Source organism: Phyllobates terribilis, unplaced genomic scaffold, assembly GCF_046119375.1.
Source record: "Phyllobates terribilis strain yellow unplaced genomic scaffold, ASM4611937v1 Scaffold_1__5_contigs__length_1240528914, whole genome shotgun sequence".
Classification (NCBI taxonomy): domain Eukaryota; kingdom Metazoa; phylum Chordata; class Amphibia; order Anura; family Dendrobatidae; genus Phyllobates; species Phyllobates terribilis.
In genome coordinates, this window is record NW_027362761.1 from 1,003,101,424 (window position 1) to 1,003,117,734 (window position 16,311).

Sequence of the window (16,311 nt, forward strand, 5' to 3'; positions counted from 1 at the left end):
AAAAATCAGCCAAAAGGTCGAAAAACGTCTGAAAAAGTCAATGTAAAAAATCTATAAGATGATACTTTTAGCACTTTGGAAGACTCTAAAACTAAGAATTGACTTGTAAAATAAAAATTCCTGATTATTTGTCTGTACTTTTTGAATTCATTAAAGATTTTTAAAGAAGGAAAATGCATCGGAAAGAAAAAATAATAACAATGTAAAACTTTGTAAAGTTCTTATAGCTTTAATGTAATTTAAAAAAAAAAAAAAAAAGTGTGCATTACTTAAGTTTTGAGGGTATAGCTCAGTGGCAGAGCTATTTGACTGCAGATCAAGAGGTCCTTGGTTCAACTCCGAGTGCCCCCTGAAGATAAATCTTTTTAAACCAAATAATTCTAGCTTTATTACTTGTTTATCAATTAAAACATTTTAGGCATATAACGTTGAATGCATATTGATGTGCTTTCTTCATATGAAATCTATTTAAAAAATCAGCCAAAAGGTCGAAAAACGTTGTCTGTAAAAAGTCAATGTAAAAAATCTATAAGATGATACTTTTAGCACTTTGTAATACTCTAAAACTAAGAATTGACTTGTAAAATAAAAATTCCTGATTATTTGTCTGTACTTTTTGAATTCTTTAAAGATTTTTAGAGAAGAAAAATGCATCGGAAAGAAAAAATAATCACAATGTAAAACTTTGTAAAGTTCTTATAGCTTTAATGTAATTTAAAAAAAAAAAAAAAAAAGAGTGTGCATTACTTAAGTTTTGGGGGTATACCTCAGTGGCAGAGCATTTGACTGCATATCAAGAGGTCCTTGGTTCAACTCCGAGTGCCCCCTGAAGATAAATCTTTTTAAACCAAATTATTCTAGCTTTATTACTTGTTTATCCTTTAAAACATTTTAGGCATATAACGTTGAATGCATATTGATGTGCTTTCTTCATATGAAATCTATTTAAAAAATCAGCCAAAAGGTCGAAAAACGTTGTCTGTAAAAAGTCAATGTAAAAAATCTATAAGATGATACTTTTAGCACTTTGGAAGACTCTAAAACTAAGAATTGACTTGTAAAATAAAAATTCCTGATTATTTGTCTGTACTTTTTGAATTCATTAAAGATTTTTAGAGAAGAAAAACGCATCGGAAAGAAAAAATAATCACAATGTAAAACTTTGTAAAGTTCTTATAGCTTTAATGTAATTTAAAAAAAAAAAAAAAAAAGTGTGCATTACTTAAGTTTTGGGGGTATAGCTCAGTGGCAGAGCTATTTGACTGCAGATCAAGAGGTCCTTGGTTCAACTCCGAGTGCACCCTGAAGATAAATCTTTTTAAACCAAATAATTCTAGCTTTATTACTTGTTTATCCATTAAAACATTTTAGGCATATAACGTTGAATGCATATTTATGTGCTTTCTTCATATGAAATCTATTTAAAAAATCAGCCAAAAGGTCGAAAAACGTTGTCTGTAAAAAGTCAATGTAAAAAATCTTTAAGATGATACTTTTAGCACTTTGGAAGACTCTAAAACTAAGAATTGACTTGTAAAATAAAAATTCCTGATTATTTGTCTGTACTTTTTGAATTCATTAAAGATTTTTAGAGAAGAAAAATGCATCGGAAAGAAAAAAGAATCACAATGTAAAACTTTGTAAAGTTCTTATAGCTTTAATGTAATTTAAAAAAAAAAAAAAAAAAGAGTGTGCATTACTTAAGTTTTGGGGGTATAGCTCAGTGGCAGAGCATTTGACTGCAGATCAAGAAGTCCTTGGTTCAACTCCGAGTGCACCCTGAAGATAAATCTTTTTAAACCAAATAATTCTAGCTTTATTACTTGTTTATCCATTAAAACATTTTAGGCATATAATGTTGAATGCATATTGATGTGCTTTCTTCATATGAAATCTATTTAAAAAATCAACCAAAAGGTCGAAAAATGTTGTCTGAAAAAAGTCAATGTAAAAAATCTATAAGATGATACTTTTAGCACTTTGGAAGACTCTAAAACTAAGAATTGACTTGTAAAATAAAAATTCCTGATTATTTGTCTGTACTTTTTGAATTCATTAAAGATTTTTAAAGAAGAAAAATGCATAGGAAAGAAAAAATAATCACAATGTAAAACTTTGTAAAGTTCTTATAGCTTTAATGTAATTTAAAAAAAAAAAAAAAAATGTGCATTACTTGAGTTTTGGGGGTATAGCTCAGTGGCAGAGCATTTGACTGCAGATCAAGAGGTCCTTGGTTCAACTCTGAGTGCGCCCTGAAGATAAATCTTTTTAAACCAAATAATTCTAGCTTTATTACTTGTTTGTCCATTAAAACATTTTAGGCATATAACGTTGAATGCATATTGATGTGCTTTCTTCATATGAAATCTATTTAAAAAATCAGCCAAAAGGTCGAAAAACGTTGTCTGTAAAAAGTCAATGTAAAAAATCTATAAGATGATACTTTTAGCACTTTGGAAGACTCTAAAACTAAGAATTGACTTGTAAAATAAAAATTCCTGATTATTTGTCTGTACTTTTTGAATTCATTAAAGATTTTTAGAGAAGAAAAATGCATCGGAAAGAAAAAATAATCACAATGTAAAACTTTGTAAAGTTCTTATAGCTTTAATGTAATTTTAAAAAAAAAGAGTGTGCATTACTTAAGTTTTGGGGGTATAGCTCAGCGGCAGAGCATTTGACTGCAAATCAAGAGGTCCTTGGTTCAACTCCGAGTGCCCCCTGAAGATAAATCTTTTTAAACCAAATAATTCTAGCTTTATTACTTGTTTATCCATTAAAACATTTTAGGCATATTTAAAAAATCAGCCAAAAGGTCGAAAAACGTTGTCTGTAAAAAGTCAATGTAAAAAATCTATAAGATGATACTTTTAGCACTTTGGAAGACTCTAAAACTAAGAATTGACTTGTAAAATAAAAATTCCTGATTATTTGTCTGTACTTTTTGAATTCATTAAAGATTTTTAGAGAAGAAAAATGCATCGGAAAGAAAAAATAATCACAATGTAAAACTTTGTAAAGTTCTTATAGCTTTAATGTAATTTAAAAAAAAAAAGAGTGTGCATTACTTAAGTTTTGGGGGTATAGCTCAGTGGCAGAGCATTTGATTGCAGATCAAGAGGTCCTTGGTTCAACTCCGAGTGCCCCCTGAAGATAAATCTTTTTAAACCAAATAATTCTAGCTTTATTACTTGTTTATCCATTAAAACATTTTAGGCACATAACGTTGAATGCATATTGATGTGCTTTCTTCATATGAAATCTATTTAAAAAATCAGCCAAAAGGTCGAAAAACGTTGTCTGTAAAAAGTCAATGTAAAAAATCTATAAGATGATACTTTTAGCACTTTGTAAGACTCTAAAACTAAGAATTGACTTGTAAAATAAAAATTCCTGATTATTTGTCTGTACTTTTTGAATTCTTTAAAGATTTTTAGAGAAGAAAAATGCATCGGAAAGAAAAAATAATCACAATGTAAAACTTTGTAAAGTTCTTATAGCTTTAATGTAATTTAAAAAAAAAAAAAAAAAAAGTGTGCATTACTTAAGTTTTGGGGGTATAGCTCAGTGGCAAAGCTATTTGACTGCAGATCAAGAGGTCCTTGGTTCAACTCCGAGTGCACCCTGAAGATAAATCTTTTTAAACCAAATAATTCTAGCTTTATTACTTGTTTATCCATTAAAACATTTTAGGCATATAACGTTGAATGCATATTGATGTGCTTTCTTCATATGAAATCTATTTAAAAAATCAGCCAAAAGGTCGAAAAACGTTGTCTGAAAAAAGTCAATGTAAAAAATCTATAAGATCATACTTTTAGCACTTAGGAAGACACTAAAACTAAGAATTGACTTGTAAAATAAAAATTCCTGATTATTTGTCTGTACTTTTTGAATTCATTAAAGATTTTTAAAGAAGAAAAATGCATCGGAAAGAAAAAATAATCACAATGTAAAACTTTGTAAAGTTCTTATAGCTTTAATGTAATTAAAAAAAAAAAAAAAAAAAAGTGTGCATTAGATAAGTTTTGGGGGTATAGCTCAGTGGCCGAGCTATTTGATTGCAGATTAAGAGGTCATTGGTTCAACTCCGAGTGCACCCTGAAGATAAATCTTTTTAAACCAAATAATTCTAGCTTTATTACTTGTTTATCCATTAAAACATTTTAGGCATATAACGTTGAATGCATATTCATGTGCTTTCTTCATATGAAATCTATTTAAAAAATCAGCCAAAAGGTCGAAAAACGTCTGAAAAAGTCAATGTAAAAAATCTATAAGATGATACTTTTAGCACTTTGGAAGACTCTAAAACTAAGAATTGACTTGTAAAATAAAAATTCCTGATTATTTGTCTGTACTTTTTGAATTCATTAAAGATTTTTAAAGAAGGAAAATGCATCGGAAAGAAAAAATAATAACAATGTAAAACTTTGTAAAGTTCTTATAGCTTTAATGTAATTTAAAAAAAAAAAAAAAAAGTGTGCATTACTTAAGTTTTGAGGGTATAGCTCAGTGGCAGAGCTATTTGACTGCAGATCAAGAGGTCCTTGGTTCAACTCCGAGTGCCCCCTGAAGATAAATCTTTTTAAACCAAATAATTCTAGCTTTATTACTTGTTTATCAATTAAAACATTTTAGGCATATAACGTTGAATGCATATTGATGTGCTTTCTTCATATGAAATCTATTTAAAAAATCAGCCAAAAGGTCGAAAAACGTTGTCTGTAAAAAGTCAATGTAAAAAATCTATAAGATGATACTTTTAGCACTTTGTAATACTCTAAAACTAAGAATTGACTTGTAAAATAAAAATTCCTGATTATTTGTCTGTACTTTTTGAATTCTTTAAAGATTTTTAGAGAAGAAAAATGCATCGGAAAGAAAAAATAATCACAATGTAAAACTTTGTAAAGTTCTTATAGCTTTAATGTAATTTAAAAAAAAAAAAAAAAAGAGTGTGCATTACTTAAGTTTTGGGGGTATACCTCAGTGGCAGAGCATTTGACTGCATATCAAGAGGTCCTTGGTTCAACTCCGAGTGCCCCCTGAAGATAAATCTTTTTAAACCAAATTATTCTAGCTTTATTACTTGTTTATCCTTTAAAACATTTTAGGCATATAACGTTGAATGCATATTGATGTGCTTTCTTCATATGAAATCTATTTAAAAAATCAGCCAAAAGGTCGAAAAACGTTGTCTGTAAAAAGTCAATGTAAAAAATCTATAAGATGATACTTTTAGCACTTTGGAAGACTCTAAAACTAAGAATTGACTTGTAAAATAAAAATTCCTGATTATTTGTCTGTACTTTTTGAATTCATTAAAGATTTTTAGAGAAGAAAAACGCATCGGAAAGAAAAAATAATCACAATGTAAAACTTTGTAAAGTTCTTATAGCTTTAATGTAATTTAAAAAAAAAAAAAAAAAAGTGTGCATTACTTAAGTTTTGGGGGTATAGCTCAGTGGCAGAGCTATTTGACTGCAGATCAAGAGGTCCTTGGTTCAACTCCGAGTGCACCCTGAAGATAAATCTTTTTAAACCAAATAATTCTAGCTTTATTACTTGTTTATCCATTAAAACATTTTAGGCATATAACGTTGAATGCATATTTATGTGCTTTCTTCATATGAAATCTATTTAAAAAATCAGCCAAAAGGTCGAAAAACGTTGTCTGTAAAAAGTCAATGTAAAAAATCTTTAAGATGATACTTTTAGCACTTTGGAAGACTCTAAAACTAAGAATTGACTTGTAAAATAAAAATTCCTGATTATTTGTCTGTACTTTTTGAATTCATTAAAGATTTTTAGAGAAGAAAAATGCATCGGAAAGAAAAAAGAATCACAATGTAAAACTTTGTAAAGTTCTTATAGCTTTAATGTAATTTAAAAAAAAAAAAAAAAAAGAGTGTGCATTACTTAAGTTTTGGGGGTATAGCTCAGTGGCAGAGCATTTGACTGCAGATCAAGAAGTCCTTGGTTCAACTCCGAGTGCACCCTGAAGATAAATCTTTTTAAACCAAATAATTCTAGCTTTATTACTTGTTTATCCATTAAAACATTTTAGGCATATAATGTTGAATGCATATTGATGTGCTTTCTTCATATGAAATCTATTTAAAAAATCAACCAAAAGGTCGAAAAATGTTGTCTGAAAAAAGTCAATGTAAAAAATCTATAAGATGATACTTTTAGCACTTTGGAAGACTCTAAAACTAAGAATTGACTTGTAAAATAAAAATTCCTGATTATTTGTCTGTACTTTTTGAATTCATTAAAGATTTTTAAAGAAGAAAAATGCATAGGAAAGAAAAAATAATCACAATGTAAAACTTTGTAAAGTTCTTATAGCTTTAATGTAATTTAAAAAAAAAAAAAAAAATGTGCATTACTTGAGTTTTGGGGGTATAGCTCAGTGGCAGAGCATTTGACTGCAGATCAAGAGGTCCTTGGTTCAACTCTGAGTGCGCCCTGAAGATAAATCTTTTTAAACCAAATAATTCTAGCTTTATTACTTGTTTGTCCATTAAAACATTTTAGGCATATAACGTTGAATGCATATTGATGTGCTTTCTTCATATGAAATCTATTTAAAAAATCAGCCAAAAGGTCGAAAAACGTTGTCTGTAAAAAGTCAATGTAAAAAATCTATAAGATGATACTTTTAGCACTTTGGAAGACTCTAAAACTAAGAATTGACTTGTAAAATAAAAATTCCTGATTATTTGTCTGTACTTTTTGAATTCATTAAAGATTTTTAGAGAAGAAAAATGCATCGGAAAGAAAAAATAATCACAATGTAAAACTTTGTAAAGTTCTTATAGCTTTAATGTAATTTAAAAAAAAAAGAGTGTGCATTACTTAAGTTTTGGGGGTATAGCTCAGCGGCAGAGCATTTGACTGCAAATCAAGAGGTCCTTGGTTCAACTCCGAGTGCCCCCTGAAGATAAATCTTTTTAAACCAAATAATTCTAGCTTTATTACTTGTTTATCCATTAAAACATTTTAGGCATATTTAAAAAATCAGCCAAAAGGTCGAAAAACGTTGTCTGTAAAAAGTCAATGTAAAAAATCTATAAGATGATACTTTTAGCACTTTGGAAGACTCTAAAACTAAGAATTGACTTGTAAAATAAAAATTCCTGATTATTTGTCTGTACTTTTTGAATTCATTAAAGATTTTTAGAGAAGAAAAATGCATCGGAAAGAAAAAATAATCACAATGTAAAACTTTGTAAAGTTCTTATAGCTTTAATGTAATTTAAAAAAAAAAAGAGTGTGCATTACTTAAGTTTTGGGGGTATAGCTCAGTGGCAGAGCATTTGATTGCAGATCAAGAGGTCCTTGGTTCAACTCCGAGTGCCCCCTGAAGATAAATCTTTTTAAACCAAATAATTCTAGCTTTATTACTTGTTTATCCATTAAAACATTTTAGGCATATAACGTTGAATGCATATTGATGTGCTTTCTTCATATGAAATCTATTTAAAAAATCAGCCAAAAGGTCGAAAAACGTTGTCTGTAAAAAGTCAATGTAAAAAATCTATAAGATGATACTTTTAGCACTTTGTAAGACTCTAAAACTAAGAATTGACTTGTAAAATAAAAATTCCTGATTATTTGTCTGTACTTTTTGAATTCTTTAAAGATTTTTAGAGAAGAAAAATGCATCGGAAAGAAAAAATAATCACAATGTAAAACTTTGTAAAGTTCTTATAGCTTTAATGTAATTTAAAAAAAAAAAAAAAAAGTGTGCATTACTTAAGTTTTGGGGGTATAGCTCAGTGGCAAAGCTATTTGACTGCAGATCAAGAGGTCCTTGGTTCAACTCCGAGTGCACCCTGAAGATAAATCTTTTTAAACCAAATAATTCTAGCTTTATTACTTGTTTATCCATTAAAACATTTTAGGCATATAACGTTGAATGCATATTTATGTGCTTTCTTCATATGAAATCTATTTAAAAAATCAGCCAAAAGGTCGAAAAACGTTGTCTGTAAAAAGTCAATGTAAAAAATCTTTAAGATGATACTTTTAGCACTTTGGAAGACTCTAAAACTAAGAATTGACTTGTAAAATAAAAATTCCTGATTATTTGTCTGTACTTTTTGAATTCATTAAAGATTTTTAGAGAAGAAAAATGCATCGGAAAGAAAAAAGAATCACAATGTAAAACTTTGTAAAGTTCTTATAGCTTTAATGTAATTTAAAAAAAAAAAAAAAAAAGAGTGTGCATTACTTAAGTTTTGGGGGTATAGCTCAGTGGCAGAGCATTTGACTGCAGATCAAGAGGTCCTTGGTTCAACTCCGAGTGCCCCCTGAAGATAAATCTTTTTAAACCAAATAATTCTAGCTTTATTACTTGTTTATCCATTAAAACATTTTAGGCATATAATGTTGAATGCATATTGATGTGCTTTCTTCATATGAAATCTATTTAAAAAATCAACCAAAAGGTCGAAAAATGTTGTCTGAAAAAAGTCAATGTAAAAAATCTATAAGATGATACTTTTAGCACTTTGGAAGACTCTAAAACTAAGAATTGACTTGTAAAATAAAAATTCCTGATTATTTTTCTGTACTTTTTGAATTCATTAAAGATTTTTAAAGAAGAAAAATGCATAGGAAAGAAAAAATAATCACAATGTAAAACTTTGTAAAGTTCTTATAGCTTTAATGTAATTTAAAAAAAAAAAAAAAAATGTGCATTACTTGAGTTTTGGGGGTATAGCTCAGTGGCAGAGCATTTGACTGCAGATCAAGAGGTCCTTGGTTCAACTCCGAGTGCGCCCTGAAGATAAATCTTTTTAAACCAAATAATTCTAGCTTTATTACTTGTTTGTCCATTAAAACATTTTAGGCATATAACGTTGAATGCATATTGATGTGCTTTCTTCATATGAAATCTATTTAAAAAATCAGCCAAAAGGTCGAAAAACGTTGTCTGTAAAAAGTCAATGTAAAAAATCTATAAGATGATACTTTTAGCACTTTGGAAGACTCTAAAACTAAGAATTGACTTGTAAAATAAAAATTCCTGATTATTTGTCTGTACTTTTTGAATTCATTAAAGATTTTTAGAGAAGAAAAATGCATCGGAAAGAAAAAATAATCACAATGTAAAACTTTGTAAAGTTCTTAAAGCTTTAATGTAATTTAAAAAAAAAAAAAAAAAAGAGTGTGCATTACTTAAGTTTTAGGGGTATAGCTCAGTGGCAGAGCATTTGACTGCAGATCAAGAGGTCCTTGGTTCAACTCCGAGTGCCCCCTGAAGATAAATCTTTTTAAACCAAATAATTCTAGCTTTATTACTTGTTATCCATTAAAACATTTTAGGCATATAACGTTGAATGCATATTGATGTGCTTTCTTCATATGAAATCTATTTAAAAAATCAGCCGAAAGGTCGAAAAACGTTGTCTGTAAAAAGTCAATGTAAAAAATCTATAAGATGATACTTTTAGCACTTTGTAAGACTCTAAAACTAAGAATTGACTTGTAAAATAAAAATTCCTGATTATTTGTCTGTACTTTTTGAATTCATTAAAGATTTTTAGAGAAGAAAAATGCATCGGAAAGAAAAAATAATCACAATGTAAAACTTTGTAAAGTTCTTATAGCTTTAATGTAATTAAAAAAAAAAAAAAAAAGAGTGTGCATTAATTAAGTTTTGGGGGTATAGCTCAGTGGCAGAGCATTTGACTGCAGATCAAGAGGTCCTTGGTTCAACTCCGAGTGCCCCCTGAAGATAAATCTTTTTAAACCAAATAATTCTAGCTTTATTACTTGTTTATCCATTAAAACATTTTAGGCATATAACGTTGAATGCATATTGATGTGCTTTCTTCATATGAAATCTATTTAAAAAATCAGCCAAAAGGTCGAAAAACGTTGTCTGTAAAAAGTCAATGTAAAAAATCTTTAAGATGATACTTTTAGCACTTTGGAAGACTCTAAAACTAAGAATTGACTTGTAAAATAAAAATTCCTGATTATTTGTCTGTACTTTTTGAATTCATTAAAGATTTTTAGAGAAGAAAAATGCATCGGAAAGAAAAAAGAATCACAATGTAAAACTTTGTAAAGTTCTTATAGCTTTAATGTAATTTAAAAAAAAAAAAAAAAAAGAGTGTGCATTACTTAAGTTTTGGGGGTATAGCTCAGTGGCAGAGCATTTGACTGCAGATCAAGAGGTCCTTGGTTCAACTCCGAGTGCCCCCTGAAGATAAATCTTTTTAAACCAAATAATTCTAGCTTTATTACTTGTTTATCCATTAAAACATTTTAGGCATATAATGTTGAATGCATATTGATGTGCTTTCTTCATATGAAATCTATTTAAAAAATCAACCAAAAGGTCGAAAAATGTTGTCTGAAAAAAGTCAATGTAAAAAATCTATAAGATGATACTTTTAGCACTTTGGAAGACTCTAAAACTAAGAATTGACTTGTAAAATAAAAATTCCTGATTATTTGTCTGTACTTTTTGAATTCATTAAAGATTTTTAAAGAAGAAAAATGCATAGGAAAGAAAAAATAATCACAATGTAAAACTTTGTAAAGTTCTTATAGCTTTAATGTAATTTAAAAAAAAAAAAAAAAATGTGCATTACTTGAGTTTTGGGGGTATAGCTCAGTGGCAGAGCATTTGTCTGCAGATCAAGAGGTCCTTGGTTCAACTCCGAGTGCGCCCTGAAGATAAATCTTTTTAAACCAAATAATTCTAGCTTTATTACTTGTTTGTCCATTAAAACATTTTAGGCATATAACGTTGAATGCATATTGATGTGCTTTCTTCATATGACATCTATTTAAAAAATCAGCCAAAAGGTCGAAAAACGTTGTCTGTAAAAAGTCAATGTAAAAAATCTATAAGATGATACTTTTAGCACTTTGGAAGACTCTAAAACTAAGAATTGACTTGTAAAATAAAAATTCCTGATTATTTGTCTGTACTTTTTGAATTCATTAAAGATTTTTAGAGAAGAAAAATGCATCGGAAAGAAAAAATAATCACAATGTAAAACTTTGTAAAGTTCTTAAAGCTTTAATGTAATTTAAAAAAAAAAAAAAAAAAGAGTGTGCATTACTTAAGTTTTAGGGGTATAGCTCAGTGGCAGAGCATTTGACTGCAGATCAAGAGGTCCTTGGTTCAACTCCGAGTGCCCCCTGAAGATAAATCTTTTTAAACCAAATAATTCTAGCTTTATTACTTGTTATCCATTAAAACATTTTAGGCATATAACATTGAATGCATATTGATGTGCTTTCTTCATATGAAATCTATTTAAAAAATCAGCCGAAAGGTCGAAAAACGTTGTCTGTAAAAAGTCAATGTAAAAAATCTATAAGATGATACTTTTAGCACTTTGTAAGACTCTAAAACTAAGAATTGACTTGTAAAATAAAAATTCCTGATTATTTGTCTGTACTTTTTGAATTCATTAAAGATTTTTAGAGAAGAAAAATGCATCGGAAAGAAAAAATAATCACAATGTAAAACTTTGTAAAGTTCTTATAGCTTTAATGTAATTTAAAAAAAAAAAAAAAGTGTGCATTACTTAAGTTTTGGGGGTATAGCTCAGTGGCAAAGCTATTTGACTGCAGATCAAGAGGTCCTTGGTTCAACTCCGAGTGCCCCCTGAAGATAAATCTTTTTAAACCAAATAATTCTAGCTTTATTACTTGTTATCCATTAAAACATTTTAGGCATATAACGTTGAATGCATATTGATGTGCTTTCTTCATATGAAATCTATTTAAAAAATCAGCCGAAAGGTCGAAAAACGTTGTCTGTAAAAAGTCAATGTAAAAAATCTATAAGATGATACTTTTAGCACTTTGTAAGACTCTAAAACTAAGAATTGACTTGTAAAATAAAAATTCCTGATTATTTGTCTGTACTTTTTGAATTCATTAAAGATTTTTAGAGAAGAAAAATGCATCGGAAAGAAAAAATAATCACAATGTAAAACTTTGTAAAGTTCTTATAGCTTTAATGTAATTTAAAAAAAAAAAAAAAGTGTGCATTACTTAAGTTTTGGGGGTATAGCTCAGTGGCAGAGCTATTTGACTGCAGATCAAGAGGTCCTTGGTTCAACTCCGAGTGCGCCCTGAAGATAAATCTTTTTAAACCAAATAATTCTAGCTTTGTTACTTGTTTATCCATTAAAACATTTTAGGCATATAACGTTGAATGCATATTGATGTGCTTTCTTCATATGAAATCTATTTAAAAAATCAGCCAAAAGGTCGAAAAACGTTGTCTGAAAAAAGTCAATGTAAAAAATCTATAAGATCATACTTTTAGCACTTAGGAAGACACTAAAACTAAGAATTGACTTGTAAAATAAAAATTCCTGATTATTTGTCTGTACTTTTTGAATTCATTAAAGATTTTTAAAGAAGAAAAATGCATCGGAAAGAAAAAATAATCACAATGTAAAACTTTGTAAAGTTCTTATAGCTTTAATGTAATTTAAAAAAAAAAAAAAAAAAGTGTGCATTACTTAAGTTTTGGGGGTAGAGCTCAGTGGCCGAGCTATTTGATTGCAGATTAAGAGGTCATTGGTTCAACTCCGAGTGCACCCTGAAGATAAATCTTTTTAAACCAAATAATTCTAGCTTTATTACTTGTTTATCCATTAAAACATTTTAGGCATATAACGTTGAATGCATATTGATGTGCTTTCTTCATATGAAATCTATTTAAAAAATCAGCCAAAAGGTCGAAAAACGTTGTCTGAAAAAGTCAATGTAAAAAATCTATAAGATCATACTTTTAGCACTTAGGAAGACACTAAAACTAAGAATTGACTTGTAAAATAAAAATTCCTGATTATTTGTCTGTACTTTTTGAATTCATTAAAGATTTTTAAAGAAGAAAAATGCATCGGAAAGAAAAAATAATCACAATGTAAAACTTTGTAAAGTTCTTATAGCTTTAATGTAATTAAAAAAAAAAAAAAAAAAAAAGTGTGCATTAGATAAGTTTTGGGGGTATAGCTCAGTGGCCGAGCTATTTGATTGCAGATTAAGAGGTCATTGGTTCAACTCCGAGTGCACCCTGAAGATAAATCTTTTTAAACCAAATAATTCTAGCTTTATTACTTGTTTATCCATTAAAACATTTTAGGCATATAACGTTGAATGCATATTCATGTGCTTTCTTCATATGAAATCTATTTAAAAAATCAGCCAAAAGGTCGAAAAACGTCTGAAAAAGTCAATGTAAAAAATCTATAAGATGATACTTTTAGCACTTTGGAAGACTCTAAAACTAAGAATTGACTTGTAAAATAAAAATTCCTGATTATTTGTCTGTACTTTTTGAATTCATTAAAGATTTTTAAAGAAGGAAAATGCATCGGAAAGAAAAAATAATAACAATGTAAAACTTTGTAAAGTTCTTATAGCTTTAATGTAATTTAAAAAAAAAAAAAAAAAGTGTGCATTACTTAAGTTTTGAGGGTATAGCTCAGTGGCAGAGCTATTTGACTGCAGATCAAGAGGTCCTTGGTTCAACTCCGAGTGCCCCCTGAAGATAAATCTTTTTAAACCAAATAATTCTAGCTTTATTACTTGTTTATCAATTAAAACATTTTAGGCATATAACGTTGAATGCATATTGATGTGCTTTCTTCATATGAAATCTATTTAAAAAATCAGCCAAAAGGTCGAAAAACGTTGTCTGTAAAAAGTCAATGTAAAAAATCTATAAGATGATACTTTTAGCACTTTGTAATACTCTAAAACTAAGAATTGACTTGTAAAATAAAAATTCCTGATTATTTGTCTGTACTTTTTGAATTCTTTAAAGATTTTTAGAGAAGAAAAATGCATCGGAAAGAAAAAATAATCACAATGTAAAACTTTGTAAAGTTCTTATAGCTTTAATGTAATTTAAAAAAAAAAAAAAAAAAGAGTGTGCATTACTTAAGTTTTGGGGGTATACCTCAGTGGCAGAGCATTTGACTGCATATCAAGAGGTCCTTGGTTCAACTCCGAGTGCCCCCTGAAGATAAATCTTTTTAAACCAAATTATTCTAGCTTTATTACTTGTTTATCCTTTAAAACATTTTAGGCATATAACGTTGAATGCATATTGATGTGCTTTCTTCATATGAAATCTATTTAAAAAATCAGCCAAAAGGTCGAAAAACGTTGTCTGTAAAAAGTCAATGTAAAAAATCTATAAGATGATACTTTTAGCACTTTGGAAGACTCTAAAACTAAGAATTGACTTGTAAAATAAAAATTCCTGATTATTTGTCTGTACTTTTTGAATTCATTAAAGATTTTTAGAGAAGAAAAACGCATCGGAAAGAAAAAATAATCACAATGTAAAACTTTGTAAAGTTCTTATAGCTTTAATGTAATTTAAAAAAAAAAAAAAAAAAAGTGTGCATTACTTAAGTTTTGGGGGTATAGCTCAGTGGCAGAGCTATTTGACTGCAGATCAAGAGGTCCTTGGTTCAACTCCGAGTGCACCCTGAAGATAAATCTTTTTAAACCAAATAATTCTAGCTTTATTACTTGTTTATCCATTAAAACATTTTAGGCATATAACGTTGAATGCATATTTATGTGCTTTCTTCATATGAAATCTATTTAAAAAATCAGCCAAAAGGTCGAAAAACGTTGTCTGTAAAAAGTCAATGTAAAAAATCTTTAAGATGATACTTTTAGCACTTTGGAAGACTCTAAAACTAAGAATTGACTTGTAAAATAAAAATTCCTGATTATTTGTCTGTACTTTTTGAATTCATTAAAGATTTTTAGAGAAGAAAAATGCATCGGAAAGAAAAAAGAATCACAATGTAAAACTTTGTAAAGTTCTTATAGCTTTAATGTAATTTAAAAAAAAAAAAAAAAAAGAGTGTGCATTACTTAAGTTTTGGGGGTATAGCTCAGTGGCAGAGCATTTGACTGCAGATCAAGAAGTCCTTGGTTCAACTCCGAGTGCACCCTGAAGATAAATCTTTTTAAACCAAATAATTCTAGCTTTATTACTTGTTTATCCATTAAAACATTTTAGGCATATAATGTTGAATGCATATTGATGTGCTTTCTTCATATGAAATCTATTTAAAAAATCAACCAAAAGGTCGAAAAATGTTGTCTGAAAAAAGTCAATGTAAAAAATCTATAAGATGATACTTTTAGCACTTTGGAAGACTCTAAAACTAAGAATTGACTTGTAAAATAAAAATTCCTGATTATTTGTCTGTACTTTTTGAATTCATTAAAGATTTTTAAAGAAGAAAAATGCATAGGAAAGAAAAAATAATCACAATGTAAAACTTTGTAAAGTTCTTATAGCTTTAATGTAATTTAAAAAAAAAAAAAAAAATGTGCATTACTTGAGTTTTGGGGGTATAGCTCAGTGGCAGAGCATTTGACTGCAGATCAAGAGGTCCTTGGTTCAACTCTGAGTGCGCCCTGAAGATAAATCTTTTTAAACCAAATAATTCTAGCTTTATTACTTGTTTGTCCATTAAAACATTTTAGGCATATAACGTTGAATGCATATTGATGTGCTTTCTTCATATGAAATCTATTTAAAAAATCAGCCAAAAGGTCGAAAAACGTTGTCTGTAAAAAGTCAATGTAAAAAATCTATAAGATGATACTTTTAGCACTTTGGAAGACTCTAAAACTAAGAATTGACTTGTAAAATAAAAATTCCTGATTATTTGTCTGTACTTTTTGAATTCATTAAAGATTTTTAGAGAAGAAAAATGCATCGGAAAGAAAAAATAATCACAATGTAAAACTTTGTAAAGTTCTTATAGCTTTAATGTAATTTAAAAAAAAAAAAAAAAAAGAGTGTGCATTACTTAAGTTTTAGGGGTATAGCTCAGTGGCAGAGCATTTGACTGCAGATCAAGAGGTCCTTGGTTCAACTCCGAGTGCCCCCTGAAGATAAATCTTTTTAAACCAAATAATTCTAGCTTTATTACTTGTTATCCATTAAAACATTTTAGGCATATAACGTTGAATGCATATTGATGTGCTTTCTTCATATGAAATCTATTTAAAAAATCAGCCGAAAGGTCGAAAAACGTTGTCTGTAAAAAGTCAATGTAAAAAATCTATAAGATGATACTTTTAGCACTTTGTAAGACTCTAAAACTAAGAATTGACTTGTAAAATAAAAATTCCTGATTATTTGTCTGTACTTTTTGAATTCATTAAAGATTTTTAGAGAAGAAAAATGCATCGGAAAGAAAAAATAATCACAATGTAAAACTTTGTAAAGTTCTTATAGCTTTAATGTAATTAAAAAAAAAAAAAAAAAGAGTGTGC

The 16,311-nt window shown here is 28.5% G+C and overlaps 7 non-coding genes across 7 annotated transcripts; all 7 read left to right on the forward strand.

Moving 5' to 3' along the window:
- Positions 1–2,651: 2,651 nt before the first annotated feature.
- Positions 2,652–2,723, forward strand: TRNAC-GCA (transfer RNA cysteine (anticodon GCA)). The gene has a single exon. It is a non-coding gene; the product is annotated as a tRNA-Cys (tRNA).
- Positions 2,724–3,077: 354 nt separating this feature from the next.
- TRNAC-GCA (transfer RNA cysteine (anticodon GCA)) lies at positions 3,078–3,149 on the forward strand. Its single transcript has one exon. It is a non-coding gene; the product is annotated as a tRNA-Cys (tRNA).
- Positions 3,150–6,873: 3,724 nt separating this feature from the next.
- TRNAC-GCA (transfer RNA cysteine (anticodon GCA)) lies at positions 6,874–6,945 on the forward strand. Its single transcript has one exon. It is a non-coding gene; the product is annotated as a tRNA-Cys (tRNA).
- A 354-nt stretch (positions 6,946–7,299) lies between these two features.
- Positions 7,300–7,371, forward strand: TRNAC-GCA (transfer RNA cysteine (anticodon GCA)). The gene has a single exon. It is a non-coding gene; the product is annotated as a tRNA-Cys (tRNA).
- An 880-nt stretch (positions 7,372–8,251) lies between these two features.
- On the forward strand, positions 8,252–8,323 carry TRNAC-GCA (transfer RNA cysteine (anticodon GCA)). The gene has a single exon. It is a non-coding gene; the product is annotated as a tRNA-Cys (tRNA).
- A 1,352-nt stretch (positions 8,324–9,675) lies between these two features.
- TRNAC-GCA (transfer RNA cysteine (anticodon GCA)) lies at positions 9,676–9,747 on the forward strand. The gene has a single exon. It is a non-coding gene; the product is annotated as a tRNA-Cys (tRNA).
- A 405-nt stretch (positions 9,748–10,152) lies between these two features.
- On the forward strand, positions 10,153–10,224 carry TRNAC-GCA (transfer RNA cysteine (anticodon GCA)). Its single transcript has one exon. It is a non-coding gene; the product is annotated as a tRNA-Cys (tRNA).
- Positions 10,225–16,311: the final 6,087 nt, after the last annotated feature.